Source organism: Pelodiscus sinensis, chromosome 4, assembly GCF_049634645.1.
Source record: "Pelodiscus sinensis isolate JC-2024 chromosome 4, ASM4963464v1, whole genome shotgun sequence".
In the NCBI taxonomy this organism is placed as follows: Eukaryota; Metazoa; Chordata; order Testudines; family Trionychidae; genus Pelodiscus; species Pelodiscus sinensis.
This window is the reverse complement of record NC_134714.1, coordinates 108,762,619-108,777,101: the sequence shown is the minus strand read 5'-3', so window position 1 is coordinate 108,777,101 and position 14,483 is coordinate 108,762,619. Positions and strand designations below refer to the sequence as shown.

The 14,483-nt window shown below is 41.7% G+C and overlaps 1 long non-coding RNA gene across 1 annotated transcript in view; it reads right to left on the bottom strand.

The window, feature by feature from the left end:
* Positions 1-5,264: 5,264 nt before the first annotated feature.
* Positions 5,265-14,483, bottom strand: part of LOC142829223 (uncharacterized) — a 96,539-nt gene continuing 87,320 nt past the window's right edge. Inside the window, exon 3 of the long non-coding RNA XR_012903639.1 lies at positions 5,265-5,709. This is a non-coding gene — a long non-coding RNA (uncharacterized LOC142829223). The remainder of the gene's footprint in view (positions 5,710-14,483) is intronic.

The following is a 14,483-nucleotide window of genomic DNA, read 5'->3' as shown; positions in this document are numbered from 1 at the left end:
ACACAGTATTCAAGATGTGGGCATACCATAGTTTTATACAGGGGCAGTAAGATATTCTGTGTCTTATTTTCTATCCCTTTCTTAATAATTCCTAGCATCCTATTTGCCTTTTTGACCGCCGCTGCACTCTGTGTGGAAGTTTTCAGAGAACTATCCACGATAACTCCAAGCTCTCTTTGCTGATTTGTCATAGCCAAATTAGCCCCCATCATACTGTACATATAGTTGGGGTTATTTTTCCTGATGTGCATTACTTTACACTTATCCACATTAAATTTCATTTGCCATTTTGTTGCCCAATCACTCAGTTTGGTGAGATCTTTTTGGAGTCCCTCACAGTCTGCTTCTGTCTTGACTATCCTAAACAGTTTTGTATCATCCGCAAATTTTGTCACCTCACTGCTTACCCCTTTCTCCAGATCATTTATGAATAAGTTGAAAAGGATTGGTCCCAGGACTGACCCTTGGGGGACACCACTAGTTACCCCTCTCCATTCTGATAATTTACCATTTATTCCTACCCTTTCTTTCCTGTCTTTTAACTAGTGCTCAATCCAAGAAAGGGCCTTCCCTCTTATCCCATGGCCATGTAATTTACACAAGAGCCTTTGGTGAGGGACCCTGTCAAAGGCTTTCTGAAAATCTAAGTATACTATATCTACTGGATCCCCCTTGTCTGCATGTTTAACCCCTTCAAAGAACTCTAATAGATTAGTAAGACATGATTTCCCTTTACAGAAACCATGTTGACTTTCCCCCAACAAATTATGTTATTCTACATGCCTCACAATTTTATTCTTTACTATTGTTTCGACTAATTTGCCCTGTACTGAAGTTACTTACCGGTCTGTAATTGCCAGGATCGCCTCTAGAGCCCTTTTTAAATATTGGTGTCATGTTGGCTACCTTCCAGTCATTAGGTACGGAAGCCGATTTAAAGGATAGATTACAAACCACAGATAATAGTTCAGCAATTTCCCATCTGAGTTCTTTTAGAACCCTTGGATGAATGCCATCTGGTCCCGGAGATTTGTTAACATTAAGTTTTTCTATTTGTTCCAAAACCTCCTCTAATGACACTTCAATCCGGGACAGTTCCTCAGATTCATCACCCACAAAGGATGGTGCAGATTTGGGAATCTCCCTAACGTCCTCAGCCGTGAAGACTGAAGCAAAGAAATCATTTAGTTTATCCGCAATGGCTTTATCATCCTTGATTGCTCCTTTTATATCTCGATCATCTAGGGGACCCACAGGTTTTTTAGCAGGCTTCCTGCTTCTAATGTACTTAAAAACATTTTGTTATTTCTTTTTGAGTTTTTGGCTAGCTGTTCCTCAAAATCTTTTTTTGCTTTTCTTATTACATTTTTACACTTGATTTGACAGTGTTTATGTTCCTTTCTATTTATCTCACTAGGATTGGACTTCCACTTCTTAAAAGATACCTTTTTGTCCCTTACTGCTTCCTTTACATGGTGGTTAAGCTACGGTGACTCTTTTTTAGGTCTCTTGCTATGTTTTTTAATTTGGGGTATACATGTAAGTTGGGCCTCCATTATGGTGTCTTTAAAAAGTTTTCATGCAGCTTGCAGGGATTTGGCTCTAGTCATTGTGCCTTTTAATTTCTGTTTAACTAATCTCCTCATTTTTGTGCAATTCCCCTTTTTGAAATTAAATGCTGAGGCAGTCTTCCCACCACAGGAATGTTAAATGCTATTATATTATGGTCACTATTCCCAAGCGGTCCTGTAACTGTTATCTCCTGGACCTGATCCTGTGCTCCAATCAGGACTAAATCGAGAATTGCCTCTCCCCTTGTGGGTTCCTGCACCAACTGCTCTAAGAAGCAGTCATTTAAGCCATTGAGAAATTTTATCTCTGCTTCTCTTCCTGAGGTGACATGTATCCCAGTCAATATGGGGATAATTAAAATCCCCCATTAGTACAGAGTTCTTTATTTTGGTAGCCTCTCTAATCTCCCTCGGCATTTCAATATCAGTATCGCTGTCCTGGTCAGGTGGTCGGTAATATATCCCTACTGCTAATTTCTTCTTATTGGAGCATGGAATTACTATCCATAGCGATTTTATGGGACATGTTGATTCATTTAATATATTTATTTCATTTGATTCTACATTATCTTTCACATGCAGTGCCACTCCGCCACCCACCCGGCCTGCTCTATCCTTTCTATATATTTTATAACCCAGTATGATTGTGTCCCACAGATTTTCCTCATTCCACCAGGTTTCAGTGATGCCTATTATGTCAATCTCCTCCTTTAATATGAGGTACTCTAGTTCACCCATCTTATTAGTCAGACTCCTAGCATTTGTGTAGAAGCACTTTAAAAATTTGCCACTGCTTATTTGTCTGCCCTTCCCTGATGCATTGGATTCGTTTATATGCGGTTGTTTGTCTGCTCTGGCCCATGGTTTGTCCTCTCCCCTCCTCTCTTTCTGACTACAGCTTAGAGAATCTCTATCAATGGATTCTCCTCTAAGAGAAGTCTCCCTCCGATTTACGTGCATCTCCACACCAATTGGCTTTCCCCCATCTCTTAGTTTAAAAACTGCTCTACGGCCTTTTTAATGTTTAGTGCCAGCAGTCTGGTTCCACCCTGGTTTAGGTGGAGCCCATCCTTCCTGTATAGGCTCCCCCCTCCCAAAAATGTCCCCAGTTCCTAATAAATCCAAACCCCTCTTCCCTACACCATCGTCTCATCCATGCATTGAGACTCTGAAGCTCTGCCTCCCTACCTGGCCCTGTGCGTGGAACTGGAAGCATTTCCGAGAGTGCCACCATAGAGGTCCTGGATTTCAGCATCTTTCCTAGCAGCCTAAATTTGGCCTCCAGGACATCTCTCCTACCCTTCCCTATGTCATTGGTACCTACATGTACCATGACCACCGGCTCCTCCCCAGCACTACACATAAGTCTACCTAGATGCCTCGAGAGATCCGCGACCTTCGCACCAGGCAGGCAAGTGACCATACGGTTCTCCCGGTCATCACAAACCCAACTATCTATGTTTCTAACGATCGAATCACCCACTACTAACACCTGCCTCTTCCTAACTGGCATTCCCTCCCCATCAGAGGTATCCTCAGTGCGAGAGGATACCACAACATCCTCTGGGAGGAGGGTCCCAACTACGGGATGGTTTCCCTCTGCTCCCATTGAATGCTTTGTTCCCTTGAGACTTTCATCCTCCTTAAGAGCACTGGGGCTCTCAGACTGGAGGTGGGACAGTACTACAGTGTCCCGGAAAGTCTCATCAACATAGCTCTCTAGCTCCCTTAGCTCCTCCAGTTCAGCCACTCTGGCCTCCAAAGTCCGAACTCGGTCTCTGAGGGTCAGGAGCTCCTTGCAACGGGTGCACACATACTCCACCCGCCCACAGGGCAGGTAATCATACATGTTACACTCGACACAATAAACAGGATAGCCCCCACTCTGCTGCTGAGCTTCTGTCTCCATTTTTCTTATGAATAAGTTTAAGAATAAACTGGGCTTCTTTTTAAATCTCTGGAATATAGATTATTATAAGAGTTATGTTTTAAAGGTCAGAAGTCACTAGTGCCCTCTAACCTCCCTCTCCAAACTCCGTTAGCTGCTCCTGTTTGCAAGCTTCCTGGTCGCTGATTCACAGGCTTTTATAGCTCTGGAAGCCCCTCCCCCTGAGTCTCAGCCAGTTAATAGAGGCTTCTAGATTTCAAACCTTTTAGAAGCTCCTTCAAACAAACATCCAACAGCAGTTTGAATTATATATTGACTGTAATCTGAGGGAAAGGCCATAATGGTATGGACCTGCTTGCAGAATGGAATAATTAGCAGCATCCATTGGAATTGAGAATGTGAGCAGGAACAAAATGTTAGACTTGATTTTTATTTTGCACTAAGGTCCCTTTTGTAACCTTCTGGCACTATAAAAAGGCCTTAAAATGGGGGAAAATTATAGGGAGCAGACCAACCCTTAAACCCCTTTGCAGTGCTAGAGCAATGTAAACCTTAGTCTTAAAAAGACTTAGGCCTGGCTTGTGGCTTGATGCTACAGGGCTAAAAACAGCAGTGTAGATGAGTCTGGGGATAACCGTGTTAGTCTGTAACTTTAAAAACGAGTAGTTCTCTGGCACCTTAAAGACTAATAAATATGTATGTATGTCTCATGAGCTCTCAAGGATCATACTACACACATGTGCACTCACACACTTATATAAAGTGTGTGTGTAGTATCATTAGCCTTGAAAGCTGCAAAGCACAGTAGCAGCCAGGGGGACAGGTCTGGCAGTGACACAATCCCTTCCTGGTCTGGGTGATCTCCAAAATGTGTCCGCTCCATCAAGGAAGTCAGACCTGGAACTGAACAGCACAAGTTCTTTCTTCCAGCCGCATATTTAGTCCACAGCACGATGCTGGCCCCTTGCAAATTGTGCTGAAGCCATGTTCATTGCTCAGTAGAGCAGATGGCTTAGCAGGGAGAAAGCTTGCAGCAACCCTGCCCCATTCACCCTTCAGTTACCATTGGTTATCTGGGTGGCACTGCTGCCCCCGGTTGTAAATCAGCCTGTGGTTCTTCCACAACCAAGGGACTTGGGCGCATATGTTTCATGGGTCCTACAGCCCTGGGCACTGTGAATAGCCTTTGATCTTGAGAGAGATTCAAGGACAAACTTTCGTAGCACTAAATTGGTTTCCAAGGCGATGTCCATATCTTCTGTTGGCATGGAAGCTGGGAATATTCCCCCTAAAACCTGGGGGATGGAGGAAGCTGGTCTTAAAGGCAGTGGGGGCTCTAAAGGCTGTCTCTACTTGGAGATGAAGGGTATATTAAGATGTTCATGGCAAACTCATTTTAGCTTTTGAAATCCAGCTTTATGGGTACCATCCATAATGTTGGTACTACACACTCTTCTGAAGGGGCAGGAAGAAATGCTGTGTGCTTGGAAAAGCCATCCAGAGTGCTCCTTGTAAATGGTTCTTCCTGTTGAGTGCTGTGAGAGCCACACTGGCCTGAGCTCAGCTCCTTGCAGTGACTTAGTGTTAGTCAGCAAGCCTGTGGAGGAGCGAGATGCCCCCAACCGATGAGGCTCACTTTCAAAAACAAATCCTTCCTGAAGCAAATGCATTCTGCAGCTGGGAACTTCAGCATTGGAGTAAATTGTATCTATTGTACATTTGCAAAATGGAATCTCTTGTGGAATGTGTTCTTTCCATCCAGAGGCAGTCACAGCAGCCTGCTAGAAATGTGCTGATGCTGTCCTATAGGAAACATGGGAAGATCTGCCTTCTGCCTGCTATGCTTACGCTGTATGAAACAAATGAGCGAAGTGTAACGTGCCACATGTTTAAAGAATTTCCACTCTAATTCCAGAATGGTGAGAGCTGAAGAATACTGGAATGCTGATTGAGGGCCTGATCTCCTTTGGCCTCAAGGGACTTTGGATCAGGACCCTATAAACTGGCTCTTCTCATCTGAAATGGATAAGGCTGTCATTCTCAGATATGTTTAACTGACTGGGCTCTTTCTGCCAGCGAGGGCGGGGGATCTTTGCAAAGCTGACACGCTGAATGCTGCCACTGAGGTTTAGAGGTCTGTACTTCTGTACGCAGAGAATTTGATTGTCTGTCTGCAGGATAATGTTTGAAAGATCCAGGGATTAGGCTATTGGACAGAGGGTGGGTGATGTCAGAAAGATGGAGCTGTATCTGTGGAAACAAGAATAAATAAAAAAGAAATTGTGCTGTAGCAGGAGGTACGTGAACCCTTTCTACTCATCATTATTTACAGAGGATCTTTAAAGCAGCTTAGCATCATTACATGGGTTTCACCTGAACACAGCTGAGCCTTACAGTCTGCTGAAAACATCCTCCTGTTGTTTGCACAGAACATAAACTACAGCTAGAGAGCAATTCCCTACCTCCTGAAAAGACAATGGTACATTCCTTAGATTGAGAGTCCCAACTGAATCAGTGGCTGTGCATTTAATTCTGGTCCCACCTTGCACAGCTGTAGGTATCATTCAGCATCCTTGCAATCGGCTGGTTTTCAGAGATAAGTGTCGTCTTTTGTAAACAACAACCTTCTTGGTCATCCCTCTTGCTAATTCTCATAGAAAGTCAGTGGCTGTGTGCAGGAAAATCAGGTGATAACAGAAGCACTGTAGCTGACACCCAGAGAATGGATGGTGTCAGCAGCAACAGGACAATGTCGTACAGTCGATGGAGTTATGACAGGTATTGTGCGTCTTAATTTTTTACCTTGCCTCTTTCTGGTGTGATAAGCAAGGCAAAGCTATTAGACTCCAATTATTAATAATGACTACTATTGCCTTGAAAATTAGAATCCTACTTTAGAAATACGGGTCTTCTAGGTACGCACGGCTCTTTCTGTTAGACCTGATGTTCATTGAAAATTAGAATGTTTGTTTCACCTATTCTTTTAAAGTGAGGTTAGTTCCACTAGGGTAGCACAAGGTAATGATGATATTATTTGATGTGGGGTTAGCTATTTCCATACAGATATTTCCTGGACTTGTTCAGAACATACTTCGAGGATTTGATGACAATTGTTCATACAAACCTTGTTAGTTTCAGTTCAGAGTTAATACTTGGACTTTCCATCATTAAAAATGATAGAGCCAAAGATGTGCAGGTTGCAAGGACTTCAGATGTTCTAGGTTGTGGTGGAATAGTGATACTTTCAGGCAAGAAATCGGAAACATTCTGTATTACAAATGTGCAACACAGAGCTGAAAATACTGTTTCAGGTGCTCCCAATGAGGCAATTAGAAAGGTTTAGACTGTGTTTTGTGTCAAGATACACTAATTTACATTCTTCCTCAGCCATAGAATGTATGATGTTAAATTTTTGTCCAATTAATTTGCTTTTTACGTGGATACAAGGTAACTTGCACAAAGAGAATTGAGCATGATTCATGATTGTGATTTGATAGTCTTTTAAGGCATAGCTTGAAATAAAAACACCCTCCATACTTATAAACAATTTTAAATTAGTATACTTTGGGCTGGATTTAGGACTGTCACCACAGTGCTTCAGTATGATAAAAACAATCTAAGAAATAATCCTTGAAAGGTCTCTGAACAGAAAAACAATGCGTTGAATACCACCCCTTTTACCTATGTGTAAGGTTAAATGGTGTAAACATGCATACATAGTGTGTACCTCCTTAACTTGGACTGAAATTCCAATATACATCACTAGAAATGTAGGCATATCACTTTATATGTGTTTCACAATGTATCCGAGATCATGTGGAGGAGACTGGGAATGTGTGTATATAGATATATTTATGCAAACACACATTTGAAAGAATGAGTTATACAATATGCTGTGTTTGTATGCATGTAATCCTGGTGATCTCCCTCCTCTCCCTCCCCCATAGACAGCAGACACTTTTTCATCTCTTATGCCATGTCCTAAGTAACAGCGTCATGGCACTGATATACTTGATTCTAATCTGTGTATGCCAAGTTTTGCAGTTGTTGTTCTACCTTCATCTCCTAGTATATTAACAGAAATTTCAAGAGAAATAGTCTTAGATGTGTTTCCTTTGTGGCAGTGCGATTGATTTAACCATGTTTAATGCTTTAGAGTCAGTTAGCCAATTCACTGTCACACATGAAAACTGGAAAGTCTCTATTGCTATTTATTAGCACTGCATTCAGTATGTGTGCTGTACTCATGTCTGTCTAGATTCTTTGCTTGCTATATTATATTTTGGGAAGAAACATAATATTTCCATGTCTTACTTGCCTTGTTATGAAAAATTTCAGAAACACAAGGTATATGAGCCAATGTCTGTGTAATTTATTTTCACCCAGTTGGTAATGCTGGAGGGTTGAGGAAGTAATTGCTGCTTTTTCAAGCATATCTCCCTGCTGAAAAATGGTGCACAGATGTATTTGTACATTGAAACTACATCTATCTTATGCCCTCTACAATTGTAACAAAGATTGTTTCTTTCTGATATCACCTTATTCTACTGTTGGTTTTATTTGAGGCATTGTACCTGATCCATTTTTGCAGATCTCATTGAATGCAAAAAAAAAGCTCTCAGGAGGAGACTGCTTATTTCTATTAGCATAAGAATCATGTCAATGAATAAGCAGGTTCTGTCCATGCTAATACAGTATTATTTGTTCATGTGGCTATTTTCTATTTGTTACATTTATACAAGTGACCAACCAGGGCAGAAGTCAATGTGGAATTACTCAATATAGGTCTGTGCTGTTTCCTTCTTACAAGTGAGAAACACACCAAACATAAGTATGGAGCGTGTTCCAAATGTACTTTTCTGGTAGACTCTTCTACCATCTCCCCTGTTTTTATATCAATCTTATGTTTCCTTATGGGCCTCCTAGAATTTCTACCCTAAGCATTCAAAAATCACAAGTCAGGTCTACAAAAAGGAAAGGATTGTCTTAAAGATCATTACATACATTAAAAACCACTTGAGGTACTTTTTAAATTTGGATTTTGAACATTTAGAGTGTTCTTAGGTCACATCATATTGAAAAGGTTGAGAGAAAAATTATTCTCTAACTTCTGAGGATAGGACAGGAAGCAATGAACTTAAACTGCAGTCAGGGAGGTTTAGGTTGGACACTTAGGAAAAGCTTCCTAACTGTCAGGGTGGTTAAGCACAGGAATAAATTGCCTATAGGAGTTGTGGAAGTCCATTTCTGGAGACATTTAAGAGCAAGTTAGACAGACACCTGTCAGGGATGATCTAGATGGTGCTTGGCCCTGCCATGAGGGAAGGGGTCTGGACCTGATGATTTTTCAAGGTCCTCTCCAATTCTATGATTGTCAAGCTTTTCTTTGTGGCCAAGCGGGCTAGAAAATTGTTAAAAGAGAAGAGTCTCTCTAATCACTTGCCTACAGGAACTGGGCCTTTAAGAAACAAACTCAATATGTTAGACTCATGATGAAATCATGGGTTTTGGACACACTGGTATAGGGGGAAGTTCAAATTCTACAATAACTGGTAACTATACTTGATTCCTACTGTGGGGAGGCAGCATGACCGTGGGCAAATCAGCTCACTACACTCTGCCTTGGTTTCCCTCTCTGTAAAATGGAGATACTGATCACAAATTTAAAGCACTTCTGAGATCTACCAATGAAGAGCACTGTACAGCCATGGGGTTTTTATTTCCCCTTCCAATATGAAAAGGTAAGAAAAACGCCACAATATTTTTCAGAGAGGAGGGGAAATAAAAGGCCTACTGCTCAACTACTACCAACAGTTAGGAAACATTATGACTGTCTGTCTGTCTTCTTACTTCTACGATAAGTGTACCACAGTAATTCAAAAATCTAAAGACACTTTTCAAGTGTGGCAAACCTTTATGTAACAAAGCTGAAGTCACTGGCTCTAGGTCTTCACTGCTCTGTAAGAAACCTTTTAAAGTAAATGTCTAAGGAGAGTCATGGTTCAGTGGACAGAGCAGAGTCCGGCGCAGAACTCCTGAGTGTTAATCTCAGTGGGTATGCCTACACTGCCTGGATACTTCGAAATAAGCCATTCCGGAATAGTTATTCTGAAATAGCTTATTTTGAAATAGCACGTTTACACTGCAGGGAAGCCTCAAAATTAGTTTGGGGCAGGTAGCATGTAGACATGCTATCTTAATTTAGAGCCTCAGGAGGCACTGGGGAGGAATAACTTAGAATGGCTCTGGTGAGGGGCTATTTTGAAATATCAGCAGTGGAGAGTCTACACAGGCCTTATTTCAAAATAGCTATTTCAGAATAGGCGTTCTTCTTGTAGAATGAGGTTTACAGATTTCGGAATAAGCCATCTGTTGTTTCAAAATAATTTTGAAATAACGGAGTGACTGTGTAGATGCTCACATTATTTCGCAATAACACTAGTTATCTCAAAATAATGGTGCATTGTAGATGCATCAAGTGTTGATGCGGTCTCCTGTGACTCTTGTGATGCTAGGTGAGGGTATGTCTGAACCACAGTCACAGGGTGTTATTCCAGCCTGTGCAGACATGCCTGAGTTAGTTTTAGTTTAGCTAGCCATGGAGCAGTCAAGCCACAGACTAGCTGCCTCTGTAGTTACCCAGAATTCTGGGCAGAATTGTACAGCTTGCATGAAAACCTGAACTGCTGCAGCTTCCCTGTTCTAGTACTCAAGAGAGGTACATTACAGCTAGTTTGAATGTGTCTACATGAACCGTCCGTGCACTCTGACTTCAGTGTTGGCATTCTCTCCTTTCCCTCATCTGTAAAATGGGATGGCAACAATACCAGTCACCCTTGTAAAGGTGTCAGGAAGGCTATTTAATGTTTATAGGCGATAGTTGTGGCATTTCTCATTCTTTCTACATGGATTTCTCTGTACTCCTTTATTTTACTTTGAATTAGCAAACTTAAATAGTAATTTCAGAGGGAGAAGAGGTTAAAGGCAATACTGGAGTAATCAACCTTAATACATTTCCTTCCCAAGCCAACATAATTATAGGGGTTTTCCCTGCTGTATATGTCATTCGAATTTTAGTTAGGCCTCTTCTCTCACACGATAACTTTTCAGATAGGGGACTCTTTTTGAAGTTAGTAGTGTACATATGATTTCAGAGATTTTTTTTGAGATTTTTTAAAAAAAAAAAAGGTTCTGAAGCCCAGCTAGAATGTCTGACATGGGAGATTACCAGCAGCAGTAAAGTGGAATGAACGTATCTGTCTTCTCAAATGATATGATTTGGGATTAGAATGCAAGTCCCCTGTTCTGCCACCGACTCACCGAGTGACCTCACAAAAGCCACTTCTCCCTGAGTCAGTTTCCCTATATGTAAAAATAAGGGTTTTAACGCTCTTCTCACCAGGGATGAGTTAAGGTCTGCGCTGTACTTTGAACAATTAACGCTGATTTAATGTGGAATATTGCTATTGCCAAATGTAAATATCACCATGTGTTTTCTGTTGGGGATAAACACAGAATTGTCTTTGGTGAAAAAGCAAGAACATGGGGATAGGCTGCATCTCCCATATATACTTTACTTTCATTTATTTATGAAAATATTTACTTATGGAGCTCCTGCCAGAGGATGTGGTGAAGACGAGGACTTTAACAGGGTTCAAAAAAGAGCTAGATAGATTCATGGAAGTTAGGTCCATCAATGGCTATTAGCCAGGATGGGTAGGAATGGTGTCCCTCGCCTCTGTTTCTGTTGAGGTGGGTGACAGGGGCGGGATCACGTGAGGATTGTCTGTAGTGTTTTCTCCCTCTGGGGCATCTGGTATTGGCCACTGTTGGCAGACAGGATACTGGACTGGATAGTTCGGTGGTCTGACCCAGTATGGCTGTTCTTATGTTAATGATGATAGGGAACACTGGTCATTTTTCAACACATTACCTGACAATCAGCATGCACTGAGCAGATTTGGATGCACTCCTGCATTGTCCCTAAGTGCACTACCATGTCCCTTCCCTGTCATTTGCAGAAGTGTCTCTTCTGAAAACCTGAAAGGGGCCATGTGACAGTGAGGGGGCACATGGCTAAGTGCAAAGGACAGTCATGCACATTGACAAGTAAGCATTTTGATCATCAGAATGTTGCTGCACATGCTTAAATCATGGGACTGCTTAGTTCTTATTGTGGGTATGCATGGATTTTTATCTGCAAATTTTAGTCTGCTTTTTCAAATGTGCTCTCTGGAGTTTCAAGTTCCAAACTTCTTACCCACTACTTTGAAGAATTACTGTGTAGGAGCAATAATGCTCATCCCTGTGTGTGCTCTATGGAGTAAAAAATAGGAAAATTCAGAGAGTGGGCATATTTTCAAAGGGTGGCCAGCAACCATTTGACACACATGGCAAGGAGTGTATTTCAATGAAGACCATAAATGAGTAAATATGGAATCCATATTTCCCAGTTGTCCCTTCTTTAGGAAGAAGGAAAGGAATTGTGACCTGGAGGAAATGGGGAGAAGGGATACAGAGGATTTGGATGGTGGCCTAGGGCAGGTAGTTGCGGGGGAAAGAGGGAAGGAGAGAGGGTGAGGTGCCAGAGGCAGGTTCTGGCTGGGAGGTGCTTACCTAGACATCTTCCAGTCAGCAGCTCTGCAGGAACCTGAGACAGGCTCCCTGCTGGTATACTGGGTGAGCTGTTCCACGTGACTCTGGTCCAGCACAGAGGTACAGTGAAGAGTGAGGAAATTGCATTTGCTGCCCCTGTCTTCAGCAAAATTTCTCAGCTCCTGTTGGACAGAAACTGGGTGGGGACAGCGTGCAAAGCTTTCTCCTCCTTGCCCAGACTGCATAGCAATTAGCAGCCTGCTGTTTAAATGGCTGCAGATGCTCTGTAGTAAGCATGATGGTGAGGCAGATGCAGGCTGGATCCAGTGGCTTGGCAGGCAGGATTCGACCAGCTAGCTGCTTCTTGACCACTCCTGGTGAAGATCATCCCTGATAGATGTCTATCCATCCTGCTCTTAAATATCTCCAGTGATGGATATTCCACAACCTCCCTAGGCAATTTATTCCAGTGTTGAACCACCCTGACAGTTAAGAAGATTTTCCTAATGTCCAACATAAACCTCCCTTGCTGCAATTTAAGCCCATTGCTTCTTGTCCTATCATCAGAGGCCAAGGAGAACAATTTTCTCTCTCCTCCTTATGACACCCTTTTAGATACTTGAAAACTGCTATCATGTCTCCTCTGTCTTCTCTTTTCTAAACAAAACAAGCCCAGTCTTCCCTCATAAGTCATGGTCTCTAGACATTTAATCATTGTTGTTGCTCTTCTCTGGACCTTCTATCAATATTGCTATATTAGAAAACAAACTGAAATATTTTTCTAGGTTATACTTTATAACATTTTCTTTGTCTCAGTAAATTTTTAAAAATTATGTTAGTGGAATCAAGAAATTTATAGAAATATTTTAAAATTGGAGCTTCACAGTTCCACCAATTAAAGTAAGGGATTAGTTTAACAAATTTCCCCTTTCTCTACATGTAAAAAACAGATTTCTCGGTAAACACCTTCTCCCCACAGTTTGTGGAAATCTGACATGCTGGGTCAGCTATTTTAATCACAACATTTTAAAATTGGGCCAGGAGAGTTGTGTCTCTTTCATGAACTGGTGATTGTGATTTGTGCTGTGGCTAAGAAACAGGTAATCGGTTCCTTTGTAGCTCTACAGCATTGATGTTTTTTTTAAATAAACAAACACTCAACTTCCCAATCTCTTTCCAAAATGTCCTAATTTTTGGACAAGTCCACCATACATGACACAATCTGAATGTTTCATTACACTCTCTCTAGGATTTGCCCCATCTCTGTAGCAAAGATGTATTTAACCTTAAAGGGTGGAGGGAAAGAGGTACCATTGGCAGAGGATTTTAATATAGCTTTCTTTTATAAGCATGAATACTTAAGTAGAGGGACTGCTGATGCAAATACTTTCCCTGTTCTTGTCCTTAATTTCCATGCCAAAGTCCACATGTCCATGAATGTGCACTCCCTCTCTCACATAATTTAAAATTGTATAGTAGGTGAGAAATGACACTAAAGTTTCATGGGAATGATGAGTAATTTTTTTGATGTTTAACAATTTTCTGCTTTTCCTTCTAAGTGGATGGATTGAAATGCATTTCAGTGTAGGTATTGGTACAATGGGACTTTAGTATCACTGGCAAGATACTTGAACCTCTTCAAACCATCTAAATGCAACTTCTCTAGGTAATCAACCACATACCATTAAAATCTGGCAGCATTATCAGTATTAAGTTTCCAAAGGGCTTTTTTTAAGACTGAGTTTGATATTACCTACTTTGGATGTCAGAGGTGACAGATATGGGCTTTGTTTTTCCACATATGTTATCCCTTGCAGCTATTGTTGCGCACTCATATTATTTTTGGCCTAGAGATTTTTTTTCCCCAAGGAATCCTGTGGTCTTTGATTGTCAGCCAATGTTCTCCTCCCAACTTGATCCAGTGCTTATTATAATTTAGAGTTATTCAGTACATAGAATCATAGAACCATAGAGCAAGTCCAGCCCCCTGCTCTCGGCAGGATCAATTCCAACTAAATCAACCCGGCCAGGGCTTTGTCAAGCTGAGACTTAAACACCTCTAGGGATGGAGACTCCACTGCTTCCCTAGGTAACCCATTCCAGTGCTGCACCACTCTTAGTGAAATAGTTTTTCCTAATATCCAACCTAAACCTCTCCCACCGCATTTGAGACCATTGTTCCTTGTTTTGCCATCTGTCACTACTGAGAACAGCCTTTCTCCATCCTCTTTGGAACCTCCCTTCAGGAAGTTGAAGGCTGTTATCAAATCCTCCCTCACTCTTCGCTTCTGCAGACTAAACAGACCCAACTCCCTCAGTCTCTCCTCATAGGTCGTATGCTCCATACCCTTAATCATTTTGGTTGACCTACGCTGGACCCTCTCCAATGCGTCCACATCCTTTTTGTAGTGGGGGGCCCCCCGAACTGG